The 13,760-nt window shown below is 46.2% G+C and overlaps 1 long non-coding RNA gene across 1 annotated transcript in view; it reads left to right on the top strand.

Moving 5' to 3' along the window:
- The first annotated feature begins 1,525 nt into the window (after positions 1 to 1,525).
- LOC147356582 (uncharacterized) overlaps positions 1,526 to 13,760 on the top strand; it is a 30,326-nt gene continuing 18,091 nt past the window's right edge. The window contains exon 1 of the long non-coding RNA XR_015143349.1: positions 1,526 to 1,820. This is a non-coding gene — a long non-coding RNA (uncharacterized LOC147356582). The remainder of the gene's footprint in view (positions 1,821 to 13,760) is intronic.

Genomic DNA, 13,760 nt, shown 5'->3' with positions numbered 1-13,760 from the left:
ACTTCCAATTTGCCCCCGCTTCCTTTCCCCCTTGGTAACCATAATTTTGTTTTCTACCTCTGTGAGTCTGTTTCTGCGAGAAAGGCATTTAAAAACACCATTTCACAGAGTATTCCTGATCTGAGGAAAAGTTATGTCACTAAAAATGTGTATCTGACCTAGAGATGGCAAGTTCTATTTGATGGTTTATATTGATGAACCAGGTTCTGAAATCTCTCCACTACCCCCAAAACAATCGTCTAAATCCATTCAGCAGGTATAAGCCCTCATGGTCCTGGCCTCCTTGCTCAGGATATTCCTGGATGATTCTATAGAGGGTGAGGAAGAATGGCTCAGTCATTCATTCAATTGTCATTTTCTCCTGGTGTCAATCCCAAGCAGTTTAAAGTTTGCCCAAAATGGCTACAGTCAATTCAGAAGAGATTTTCCATATCTCCCGATCCAGGGACCTCACCCATGACATTCTTCTTTTTCAAAAAGAGAAAATGACCCACTAGGCTAGTAAGAGTCAACTACTCTCCGAATATAGATGACTCTACCCATTTTTAAAAAGCTATTAACTTGGAGCACCTAGAAGAAAGTAAGCCCAATCTCCTTTTCATCCCTGTCCCAATTTTTAAGAGTTCACTGGGGAGAAATCATCACATTGCAAAGCTTTTGAAATGCCTGCCAGTTGGAGAAAAGTTTCTGTGATCTCAGGGGCTTCCCTGATAGCTCAGTTGGTAAAGAATCTGCCTGCAATGTGGGAGACCTGTGTTTGATCCCTGGGTTGGGAAGATCCCCTCGAGAAGGGAACAGCTACCCACTCCAGTATTCTGACCCAGAGAATTCCATGGATGGTATGGTCCATGGGGGCCAGACACGACTGAGCAACTTTCACTTTCTATAACCTGAAGCAGTGTGAGTGTAAAAGCAAAATCAAAAACTAGAGGGAGGAAGGTGCTTATATATATCATGCTTTAAAATGAAAATAATTTTTTTCTTGATAAAAAGGTAACTTAGACCTGACATGAAAGGGAGAAAAAAATTCTGGCAGTCAGGGCACAGAAATTAAAATTTATTTTCCCTGCAAACTCTAAAAACGTTTATATTGGAGAAGAATGCTGGAGGGGTGCATTAGTTCTCAATATCAGAAGGGTGGATTTATCCCAAGGAAATAATTTGAATGAAAACAACTGAATTGTATGCACACAGATGCTTATTGCTTCATTATTTGCAATATTTTAAGGTTAGATTTATTCTTGACAGAATGGGAGTAGGGTGTCAGGTGTGAGTCAAATGGTCCAATGGCGTTTAGAATTGATGAAGGTGTGGAGGATGGATTAAGGAGTAGGTGAATCAGTACACACAAGAGATGAGGAAGGTTTGACTAAGGCTGTACCCTCAAGGTTAAAGAGGAGAGCTTAGTCAAAGAGATATTTAAGGATCATTTACATGTGTATGGTGAGAGGGGAGGGAGGAATCTAGGGTGCCGCTCTGGGTGGATGGTGGCGTAGCCTGAAAGATGGAGAGTGTAGGTGAATAAGTCTGGTTTCTGTATTTCTGCCTGACTATTTGGGGGCTGGAATGAAGGGGTGGAGGGTGTAGGCAATTTTAATGCCAAGCCTGAACCACCCACAGAATAACCAGGTAATGCTATAGTGTTCAGTCACTCAGTTGTGTCCGACTCCTTGTGGTCTCTTGGACTGTAGCGCACCAGTCTCCTCTATCCATGGAATTTTCCAGCCAAGAATACTGAAGTGAGTTGCCATTTTCCACTTCAAGGGATCTTCCTGACTCAGGGATTGAACCTGCCTCTCTTGGATCTCCTGCACTGGCAGGTGGGTTGTTTATCACTAGTGCCACCTGGGAAGCTCCGTAACCAGGTAATGGAAGCTGAAAGGACTCAGTGGAGAATGGAGGTCTGAGCTGAGACAGGAAAGTGGCTGCAGATAAGTAACAATAAATATTTTCTGTAAGTTGGGTGAGGTCATGTGTGTCTCCCTTCTTCCCTCATTTTTAAAAAACATTTTATTTGTATTGGGGTAAAACCGATTAACAATATTATGATAGTTTCAGGTGAACAACGAATGGACTTAGCCATACATGAATGTGTATCCATTCCCCCCCAAACTCCCTTTTTATCTAGGCTGTTGCATAACACTGAGCAGAGTTCCCTGTGCTATACAGTAGGTCCTTGTTGGTTATCCATTTTAAATATAGCAGTGTGTACCTGTCCATCCCAGACTCCCTAACTATCCCTTCCCCTATCCTCCCAGCATCCATAAATCTGTTCTCTGAGTCTGTGAATCTTTTTCTGTTTTGTACGTTCAGTTGTATCATTTCTTTTTAGATTCCATATATACCTCCTTCCTTCATCTTGGTCTTCATCCCCTTGAATCTTTCAGAGGCAGCTGATGCTATCTACTACCTTCTGGAAAGTCTCTTCTCTATCAGCCCTTGAATTCACATACCCTTAATTTTTTCTTTCTACCTCAGTTTCTTTCCTTTTTGTTTTAAATTTTATTTAAAATTAAATATTTCTCCCCAAGTAACCCATTTTTGCTGTTGGGAAGAAAAACTAGAAAATACAGAGGGTGGCTCAGTCGATAAAGATTGCCTGCAATGCAGGAGACTGCCTGGAATGAAGGAGATGATGGTCCCTGGGTTGGGAAGATCCCCTAGAGAAGGAAATGGCAACACACTCCAGTCTTCTTTCCTGGAGAATCCCATGGACAGAGAAACCTGATGGGCTACAGTCCATGGGGTCACAAGCGTCGGACATGACTCAGTGACTATACCACCACCGACCATGGAAAGAAAAACTAACTCAATATTCTGTAATAACATATGGGAAAATAATCTGAAAAAGAGTGGATCTGTGTATATGTATAACTGAATCACTTTGGTGTACACCTGAAACTAACACAACCTTATAGATTAATTATGCTCCAATATAAAAGAAAACATTTCTTAAAAAAGAATAATTAAAGCCACAAAGCATTTTGACATACACCCTTACAACTCTTACTGAATTTCCTCCCCGTCACATACATTCAGTGCAGCCTCTTCTGATGAACATTTGTCACAATTAGAACTAAATATTTGCATGCTATCTTTCTAAAAAGCTGAATTGTTTAATGAATGTATTCATATGAACGAATTCTTTAAACACAAATAAGATCAACTAGTACATAATGTTTTATAGTGTATTTTCCTCATACATTAATATATCATATAAAATTTTTTTTTTGTGGCCATACTACACGGCATGCAGGATCTTAGTTTCCCAACCAGGAATCGAACCCGTGCCCTGAATGGTGAAAGTGTGGGGTCCTAACCACTGGACCTCCAGGGAAGTGCCGTCATCGTGAATAACCTTTACACACCCATTTCAATTGATGTAATCCTTTTTAATGCTACCTGGTATTGAATTCAACCGTATGGCTGAGCCAAAATTTATCTCAACCTTTTATTACTAGATATTGATGATATTTTTGAATTGCCTCTAATCTGCTGCTTTGTACGTACATCTCTAGGTAGATGCTCTGCGGGTCTCCTTTTATTTTTTTCTGAAAATAGAACTGTTGGGTCAAAGAATAAGCCAAGTTTTCATGGAGGTTGGAAAATTGTCTTCCAAAAAGTCTATCCAACTGCACATCCACCATTTTGCTTTTATAAAACTCCTTTTGTCTCTATTACAAAAATAGTGCTTATGAACTACAGACAGGAGGCGGATAAGCAGCTAGAGGAGTTGTGGGTAGCCTGCCACTCCGGTGCTGCTTGATAACCCCTGCTGGGTAACGTTGTCCCACAACTGTCTATGTGGATGCCCTCGGGAGTCAGACTGTGGCTCAAGTGCCAGGTTTACTGTTACTGACAGTATGGCTTCAGGTGATGACTTAATGTCTCCAAGCTTCTGTTTCCTCACCTGTAACTCAAGATGGCAGTAGCAGAAGGGCTGGTTGTCAGAAGGCACAGCAGGGGCATGTGGCTCACCGGTAAAGAATCTACCTGCCAGCGCAGGAGACACGGTTTTGCCCTGGGTCAAGAAGATCCCCTGGAGAAGGAAATGGCAACTCATTCTAGTATTATTACCTGGAGAATTTCATGGACAAAAGAGCTTGGCAGGCTACAGTCCACGGGTCGCAAAGAGCTGGATGCGACTGAGCGACTAAACAATAGCAGGAGCAACAAATGGCAGCATGGAGCTCAGCCCCTGCATGTTACAAGCTCTGAAGCCGTGCTCCTGCATTTCTGCTTGCACTTTGCTTTCCTGCCCCCGAGATAGAAACAATCTTCCTTTGTATCAAGTGGACACTTCTGGTCTCACCTTTTATATGAGCCCCAGGCTTATAGGTTTGATCCCAGACTGTGAATACCACCCATGGTATTTTGCTGGTATTAAGTTTTCTTTTGGTCCCAATCAGATTAGTTATGAGTTGTTCCTCCTTAGCATGCCTGCCCCCATCTTACCCACTGTCATCTTGCCTCAGAGGCACCCAGGCAGAAGCCACCAGAACACCTCCCTACCCCTCCCACAACTGGGTGGTGAACAGTTCTGTTATTCCATGATACGGGGTGGGGTCGGAGTCAGGCTGACCTCAACTGAAATGCTGGCCTTGCTGCTGACACATTATGTGTCCGGAAGCAGTTCCCTCCCTTTTCTGAGCCTCAGTTTCTTCATCTGTAAGATGGGCTGATAGAACTGTCACTTAGGACCGAGGTTCTGATGGTGAAACGACACAGGAAGTGCTTAGTATCTCTAAGGGATGAGCTCTGATGCGCTTTGTCACCGTGATCACTGTTTCTCGCCTTCTCTGGCCTTTGCTATTGCTCGAGCGCAGTCCCAGCCCACCTGTGGCACAGACATGGCCTCCCACTCTCAGCTTTTCCCAGGCCAAATTTCTGGAGGTTTTCATCCACTCGAAACTCTTAATGGTTTGTGACCATCTACAAACTAAAACCTGAATTGTCTTTGCACGGATCCCTGGCCTGTGCCTGTTTCCAGCTTGGTCACTCTGCACACACCCACCTTGGCTGCCACCTCCCCATCTCTGTGTTCACCTCCTGTCCATCTTCCCTGCACAGTTCCCACCTTCTCTGTGGTGGTCCCATCACCCGAATGGACACCAGTACCCCATCTCAGCATCTCCCAGCCCGGTTCAAACATCCTTCCTGCAGCTGCTCCTCCCCGCCCTCCCCCGGGACATTCAGTGCCCCCTCCCCTGCGCCCCACCCATGCCCTCCCTCCACCCCACTGCCCTCGACTGCATGCCATGGAAGGTCCATTCCCCATCATGACTCTGCGCCCTCGTGGGAACAGATTCACTTTCTGTCACCTCTGTGTCCACCACCCCCGCCCCAGCTCCTGTCCACAAACCCCCAGTGTTTGCCTGTTAACTGCATTGTTAATAAATAACATTCTCCCAGGATGTCGATGTTCAAAAGTTTACCCACAGGCCAAAGTTTCGCAGAGATCATTTACCTTTCTGAGACTTACTCTGAGATGACAAGTGCGTAGAATTTTTTTAAAACTGAGATACCCCACCCGAACTGATACGGGTGAACTAGGTGCCATGTACTTGTGTGTTGTGACACACGAGTGCCTTGACTGTCGCGTCCCTTTTTCATGATGATGAGGTGAGCGCAGAACGTACGTCACGTATGTCTTTCTTATCCCTGCAAAGGCTGCTCATGACACTTGCCCTCTTCCTCTAGGGCAGGATAACCGGGCTGCTCTATAAAGAGAGGGTGGGGCTCGGACGTGGACTCAGGTCCTTCTTTCCTAAAGGCATGTAAGTTTCAAGTAAATCTGTCTGGTCCTGTTGGGAAAGATGATGCAACGTGACGAGAAAGGAAGTGGGGAGGTGCCTTCCTACTACGAGCTAAGGAATGTCACGTCGCTGAGTGCTCTCACATTCCCAGAAACATGTCGTGGTTGAGAAGGAGGCGGATGACTCAGAGTTCCCTGGGCTGCTGAGCCTGAGCAGGGCTAACGAGGACAGGGTGGTGGAGAGTGCTTGGTGCCAAGTCAGCATGTCCCCCAAGTCTGGGGGCTGCCCTGGCACTGGGCGTGCAGAGACCAACCACGTAAACACAATCCTGTTTTCTCAGAGCTGGAGTGAGAGGTCCATGGGGCGCTTGTGTCTATACTCAGATGTGCCAGCCTGAATTCCGTGAATTCAGCTGTGGTTCTGATTATTCCTTTTGCGGAAACGGGGGTAAGGGAGGGTGGGCGCTCTGTCCTTAGAACAGGCTCCCATGAACAAAGTTCCTCTCTGATTTTCAGAGACCCTGGGGCTTTATGCTAACTTGGCTATTCCTTCCTGGACTTCATTCTTCCTCACTCTCCAAATTAAGCCTTTTTCTAATAGAAAGACCTGAAAAATTATTCCAAGGGCAAGAATTTGGCAACTCTCCCTGAACGCACAACACATGCTTTGCAGGTTTTTTTTTTTTATGTTCCACAGAACAGCCACCTGTTCACTCCACCCACCTCTGGGCGCCTGGCCACAGGGCTCATGAGCAGAGAGACGGGACCAGTCACCAGCCTGCCTCACTGGGCAGAGGTTGTCAGCGGCTTTGTCTATCCCCCAGCCCCCCTGCTCCATCCTTAGGTAGGATCCCCTCTGCAGCCTGTGGGTAGTCGCTGTTTCAAGGCCAATAGCCCAAAGCAATGTTGAGCAGTGGACACCCCCCAGGAGTTATTTACAAACTCATAGTTACTCACCTGGAAGAAAGAAAACTCAGATTCCCCAAGGTCGCCAGTGAGATCCTCATACCCACCAGATGCAGGTGGAGTGGGTGCCACACAGGCTCTGAAGGGTCCCTGAGATGCTCACCAAGCAAACATCAGTTTGTCATGAGAAGCTGAGAAGGCAGCAGGTGGGCACTGTAGTTCTCTACCTCCTGCAGGTGGCCTATTGCAGAATCTCCTAAACTTATCATCCTTGAAACTGGCTCTGCTCCGTGACCCAAGGCCTTGTGCCCATGTGGCAACTAAGCTGATAAAGAGACAGTCCTGCTTGCATTACCTGTCTTCATGGTGGGGGCCTAGAGCCCCCAACATGAATACTGAGCAGCAGAGTGGAGCCAGAGGCTAAGGGTCTGGAGCTGACCAGGAATGGCTCCTGGCTCCCCATTTTCTTTCTTTCTTTTTTTCTAATTGGAATATAACTGCTTTACGATGTTGTATTAGTTTTAGCTGTACAGCAAAGTGAATCAACCACACATATAAGTATATCCCCTCTTTCTTGGATTTCCTTCCCGTTTGGGTCACCACAGAGCCTTGAGTAAATTTCCCTATGCTATACAGTAGGTTCTCAGTTGCTGTTGTTATTTAGTTGCTAAATTATGTCTGACTCTTGTGACCCCATGGACTATAGCTTGCCAGGCTCCTCTGTCCATGGGATTTTCCAGGCAAGGATACTGGAGTGGGTTGCCATTTTCTTCTCCAGGGGATCTTCCTGACCCAGGGATCAAACCTGGGTCTCCTGCTTGTAGTTATCTATTTTTTACATGAAAGTGAAAGTGAAGTCTCTCAGTCGTGTCCGACTCTTTGCAACCCCACGGACTGTAGCCTACCAGGCTTCTCCGTCCATGGGATTCTCCAGGCAAGAATACTGGAGTTCCCATTTCCTTCTCCCGGGGATCTTCCCGACCCAGGGATCGAATCCAGGTCTCCTGCGTTGGAGGCAGACACTTTAACCTCTGAGCCACCAGGGAAGCCCCATTCGTGTCCGACTCTTTGTGACCCCATGGACTGTAGCCCACCAGGTTCCTCTGTTCATGGGATTTTTCAGGCAAGAATACTGGAGCAGGTTGCCATTTCCTCCTCCAGGGGATCTTCCTTTCCCAGAGATAGAACTCTCATCACCTGCATTGCAGGCAGATTCTTTACCTCTGAGCCTTCAGGGAAGCAGTGTATATATGCCAATCCCAATATCCCAACCAGCTCCCCGTTCTCTGAGCTCATGTTTTAACCTCTCTGGTCATCACTGATCCTCTCTCTCTGTATCTGAAAACCAGGAATAATAGCAGGGTTGCGATCAAGGCAAACCTATTTTTGTAAAGTACCTCCAACAGTGCCTGGACTCCATGATGCTTAACGAACAAATAAACGCAAGATTCTTTCCTGGATGCTGTGAAAGTGCTGCACTCAATATGCCAGCAAATTTGGAAAACTTAGCAGTGGCCACAGGACTGGAAAAGGTCAGTTTTCATTCCAATCCCAAAGAAAGGCAATGCCAAAGAATTCTCAAACTACCACACAATTGCACTCATCTCACATGCTAGTAAAGTAATGCTCAAAATTCTCCAAGCCAGACTTCAGCAATACGTGAACTGTGAACTTCCTGATGTTCAAGCTGGTTTTAGAAAAGGCAGAGGAACCAGAGATCAAATTGCCAACATCCGCTGGATCATGGAAAAAGCAAGAGAGTTCCAGAAAAACATCTATTTCTGCTTTCTTGACTTTGCCAAAGCCTTTGACTGTGTGGATCACAATAAACTGTGGAAAATTCTGAAAGAGATGGGAATACCAGACCACCTGACCTGCCTCTTGAGAAACCTGTATGCAGGTCAGGAAGCAACAGTTAGAACTGGACATGGAACAACAGACTGGTTCCAAATAGGAAAAGGAGTTCGTCAAGGCTGTATATTGTCATCCTGCTTATTTAACTTATATGCAGAGTACATCATTAGAAACGCTGGACTGGAAGAAACACAAGCTGGAATCAAGATTGCCGGGAGAAATATCAGCAACCTCAGCTATGCAGATGACACCACCGTTATGGCAGAAAGTGAAGAGGAACTAAAAGCCTCTTGATGAAAGTGAAAGAGGAGAGTGAAAAAGTTGGCTTAAAGCTCAGCATTAAGAAAACAAAGATCATGGCATCCAGTCCCATCACTTCATGAGAGATAGATGGGGAAACAGTGGAAACAGTGTCAGACTTTATTTTTCTGGGCTCCAAAATCACTGCAGATGGTGACTGCAGCCATGAAATTAAAAGATGCTTACTCCTTGGAAGGAAAGTTATGACCAACCTAGATAGCATATTCAAAAGCAGAGACATTACTTTGCCAACAAAGGTTTGTCTAGTCAAGGCTATGGTTTTTCCTGTGGTCATGTACGGATGTGAGAGTTGGACTGTGAAGAAGGCTGAGCGCCGGAGAATTGGTGCTTTTGAACTGTGGTGTTGGAGAAGACTCTTGAGAGTCCCTTGGACTGTAAGGAGATCCAACCAGTCCATTCTGAAGGAGATCAGCCCTGGGATTTCTTTGGAGGGAATGATGCTGAAGCTGAAACTCCAGTACTTTGGCCACCTCATGCAAAGAGTTGACTCATTGGAAAAGACTCTGATGCTGGGAGGGATTGGGGGCAGGAGGAGAAGGGGATGACAGAGGATGAGATGGCTGGATGGCATCACTGACTCGATGGACAACAGGGAGGCCTGGTGTACTGCGATTCATGGGGTCGCAAAGAGTCGGACACGACTCAGCGACTGGACTGAACTGAACCTGAGAATTCTTTCAGCCACCACCTGAGAGAAAAAGTTTGTTAGTTGCTAAGTCTTGTCCAACTTTTTGCGATGCTATGGACTATAGTCCCCCAGGTTCCTCTGTCCACTGGATTCTCCAGGCAAGAATACTGGAGTTCCCATTTCCTTCTCCAGGGGATCTTTCTGACCCAGGGATCGAAGCCGGGTCTCCCGCATTGGAGGCAGACGCTTTAACCTCTGAGCCACCAGGGAAGCCCCATTTGTGTCCGACTCTTTGTGACCCCACGGGCTGTAGCCCACCAGGTTCCTCTGTTCATGGGATTTTTCAGGCAAGAATATTGGAGCAGGTTGCCATTTCCTCCTCCAGGGGATCTTCCTTTCCCAGAGATAGAACTCTCATCACCTGCATTGCAGGCAGATTCTTTACCTCTGAGCCTTCAGGGAAGCAGTGTATATATGCCAATCCCAATATCCCAACCAGCTCCCCGTTCTCTGAGCTCATGTTTTAACCTCTCTGGTCATCACTGATCCTCTCTCTCTGTATCTGAAAACCAGGAATAATAGCAGGGTTGTGATCAAGGCAAACCTATTTTTGTAAAGTACCTCCAACAGTGCCTGGACTCCATGATGCTTAATGAACAAATAAACAGAAGATTCTTTCCTGGGGAACATTTTGTGGCAGGAGGTGACTTCAGGAGTGGGGTTCCCCATTCTGAGTCTTTCTCAGTAGGGTCTTTCAGGGTTAAATCCCATGGCTCCATCAAATGAGTGTTAACACTGACTTAGCCCAGCAAAGAGCAGGGAGTTTAGGGTCCAGCAAGACTGAGAAGGGAAGGTCTGTGCTGTCAGAAGATGCCATCTTAAATAGCAAAACTCAGGCTTCCCTGGGGGCTTATGGTAAAGAATCCACCTGCAATGCGGGAGACCCAGGTTCAATCCCTGGGTCGAATGGCAAAACTTGTGTTTCCCCAATGAAGGATTCAGATGGATGGGATGGGGCCCTTGGCAGCCCCATTTCTCTACCTCTCAGAAGAGTGCTCCTTCTAAGGGTGATATCAGCTTTGATAAGCTGTTTTATTCACCTGCTAACCTGAGAATTCTTTCAGCCACCACCTGAGACAGAAAAAGTTTGTTAGTTGCTAAGTCTTGTCCAACTCTTTGCGACACTATGGACTATAGTCCCTCAGGCTCCTCTGTCCACGGGATTTTCCAGGCGAAAATACTGGAGTGGGTAGCCATTCCCTTCTTCAGGGGATCTTCCTGACCCAGGGATCGAACCCAGGTCTCCCAAATTGCGGGCGAATTCTTTACCATCTGGGCCACCAGGGAAGCCCAGACAGGGTCCACCCCCAAATCTTCCATCACCAAGTCATGCTGGTCTGAGCTGGAGCCCCATCCCCTACCCTCCCAGGAAAGGTTGTAGATAGAGGCCGCAGTTAAGAAAGACTCAAGCTTGCATCCCTGCAGGACCTCGGCCTCTGTCAGCCCAGGGCCATGGTAGAGGTCCCAGCCTACTTACCTCTGGCCTGAATACGTGAGGATCAGACACACTGGCTCCTATGCTCAGAGGAGACCATGTGCACAAGGTTTCATGTTCTGTGACTGTGGTCTTGAACTTACTAATTTTATCCTTGATCTTGTGGTTTGTGAATGAGGTTCAGTGGGATAATGAAGCGCATGTCAGGGGCTTGGAGTCGCACACATGATCTTCTGGTCCACTTCCTGTGGGTCCTTGGCTGCCTAGTGCTCCTGGTCCCCTGGTGCCCTGTGGGACCCAGATCCCCTTCTCTGCCCCTGTCCAGTGACCACTGATACCCTCTACCACCGGTGGGGCCTGGTCCCAGGTGGGAGGAGAGTCAGGGTTGGGGACACACAATCACCCCCCTCTTAAAGTCAAAGGGCTCCCAGGCCCCTGGTAGGGGATGGTCTGTACTCCCAGATCCATCTGTGCCACCCCTACCCCGCAACTGAAGAAGTACTCCTGTTAAACAGCAAATGGAAAACACCATGGCACGAGGAGACAGAGACCATGGGAGAAAAGACACCGCTTTCTTCCTGCCTTTTTTTTTTTTTTTAATCTTTATTGGATTTGTTACAACATTGCTTCTGGTTTTAAGTTTTTTGGCCATGAGGCATGTGGGATTTTAGCTCTCCAATCAGGGTTTGAACCCGCATCCCCGCATTGGAAGGCAAAGTCTTTACCTCTGGGCCTCCAGGGAAACCCCTTTCTGCTCTTTGAACAAGGAGTCCTGCATTGTTACTTTGCCCTGGGGCCTGATAAATGAGGCAGTGGCCCTGCCTCGGGCCCTAACTCCTACAATGGGTGTCATTTCACCTTGGCTAAAGAGCCTGGCCTGGCCAGTGCTTTCAGGTTCCTGTACTTTAGAGCTGTCTGTGTTTCGTGTGCTCCTTCTCATCCAGCGCACATGGGCTACAGGAGGAAGCTGGTCTACCGCGCTCGCTTGCCAGGGTCCTTGTAGTCCTGTGGGCTTGGCCACTACAGCCAGAGGCCCAGGGTCACCTGATCCAAGCCTGACTTCTCACCTGTGAAAGGAGATTAGGCAATGTGATCTTCAAGATCTTTTCTAGCTCTAAAAGCATCTTATGATTCCAAGCACATGACAAAGCCCATTTTATGATCTGAAAACCCAGAGTGGGAGATACAAGATCTCATGGCTTCCTGGCAACAAACAGCTTTTATGATTATTGGCAATGGAAAGGAGCAGAAAAGGATCCAGACTTACTGCATGAGAATGCACAGCATCTCAGATCCTGGGCTTGGTGGACAATAAAAGGAGAGGTTCGTGAATATCCCTTCTGCCGTTAGGCGGAGTTGAATAAGGAAGGCCATGTATAGAACGACTGAACCCTCTCTGTGACGATGTGCCGGGATTTTTACTCTGTAAAACTTTTGTGTTATTGACAGGAAGAGACCCACAGACATAGAAAACAAACTTATAGTTATTGAGAGGGGAGAGAAGGAGGGATAAATGGGGAGCTTGGGATTAGCAGATACACACTACTATATATAAAATAGGTAACCAATAAGGACCTACTATACAGCACAGGGAATGATACTCAATATCTTATAATAACCTATAAGGGAAAAGAATCTGAAAAAGAATATATATAAGCTGCTGTGTGGCACAGGGAGCCCAGTCTGGCACTCTGTGGTGACCTGGAGGGGTGGGATGCGGGGAGAGGTGTGTGTATAATTATCGCTGACTTGCATTCTTGTATGGCAGAAACCAACACAGCATTGTAAAAAAATTTTTTTTAATTTAAATAATATATATAATGGAATCACTTTGCTGTGTACCTGAAACTAATACAACATTGTAAATCAACTATAGTTCAATACAATAAAATAAAGTTAAAAAAATTTTTATTATTGGGAAATGAATTAAAAGCATGAGGCTTAATTTAGCATCATAGCCTAAATTAGCGTCATATCCTAAATTAACCTAAATCGTATCCTGGGATCATGTGGATCCCAGGGCCCACCATGCTACTGATAGTGAGCCATGTGCGTTCTGTGAGCGTGGGAGCCTTCATGGTTGTCATTCTCCAAAAGATCTCGGAATAAGCTTAGAAAAGATATAAGAAAGTTCCTGAGTGGTGACTGAAATCTGCCCTTCCAGACCATCACATAAATTCAAAGTCACTGAGAAAATACTGACCCTACTCCATGTCCTTGACACTGTCAAATTTCCCAGCGAGGAGATCTTCAGGACACTGTAACCTTACTGACTTCAGATAGTAGATTTCCCGGGTGCCTTGGTCCATCCAAACTCACGTGGAGAACATGACCCACATCTGACAGCCAAGTCCCTTTTTTCCTATCCAAATCTGTGACGGAGATTTTTCCTTTCATAAGAGACTCAAATTTGAAGTTCCCTAAAATTATTTTTGCTTTTTCCCCCACTGGGGCATAGTTTCTAAGACAGAGTATTATCACCTCATTAAATGTGTCAGTAAGTTTTAAAACTTGGGAGAGAAAGTTAGCAAACACAGGGGATCTGCAGAGTTTGCCTGTGAGATTTCCCTATCTTGGCAAGTGCTTCCTACACTCAAGGCTGCGTTGGTTTGTATCGTTGGGAAAGGGTTTGGGGAAAATCCAGGTATCAATGTTTCTATCTCATGTCCTTCCAACCTGACCAGTTGTCCTTCAGTTCTTTGCCCAGTTCCACCGATGAATCATAAAGCTCATCATCTTTTGGGACAGAGAATGGTTGGGATTTCAGAAATCTTCTAATTTTGGATGGTCGGGCTGGCCCA

Source organism: Bos grunniens, chromosome 16, assembly GCF_055505025.1.
Source record: "Bos grunniens cultivar Pamir isolate PY7600 chromosome 16, Bosgru_T2T1.0, whole genome shotgun sequence".
Taxonomy (NCBI): domain Eukaryota; kingdom Metazoa; phylum Chordata; class Mammalia; order Artiodactyla; family Bovidae; genus Bos; species Bos grunniens.
The sequence above is the reverse complement of the archived record's forward strand: the minus strand, read 5'-3'. Positions and strand labels throughout refer to the sequence as shown.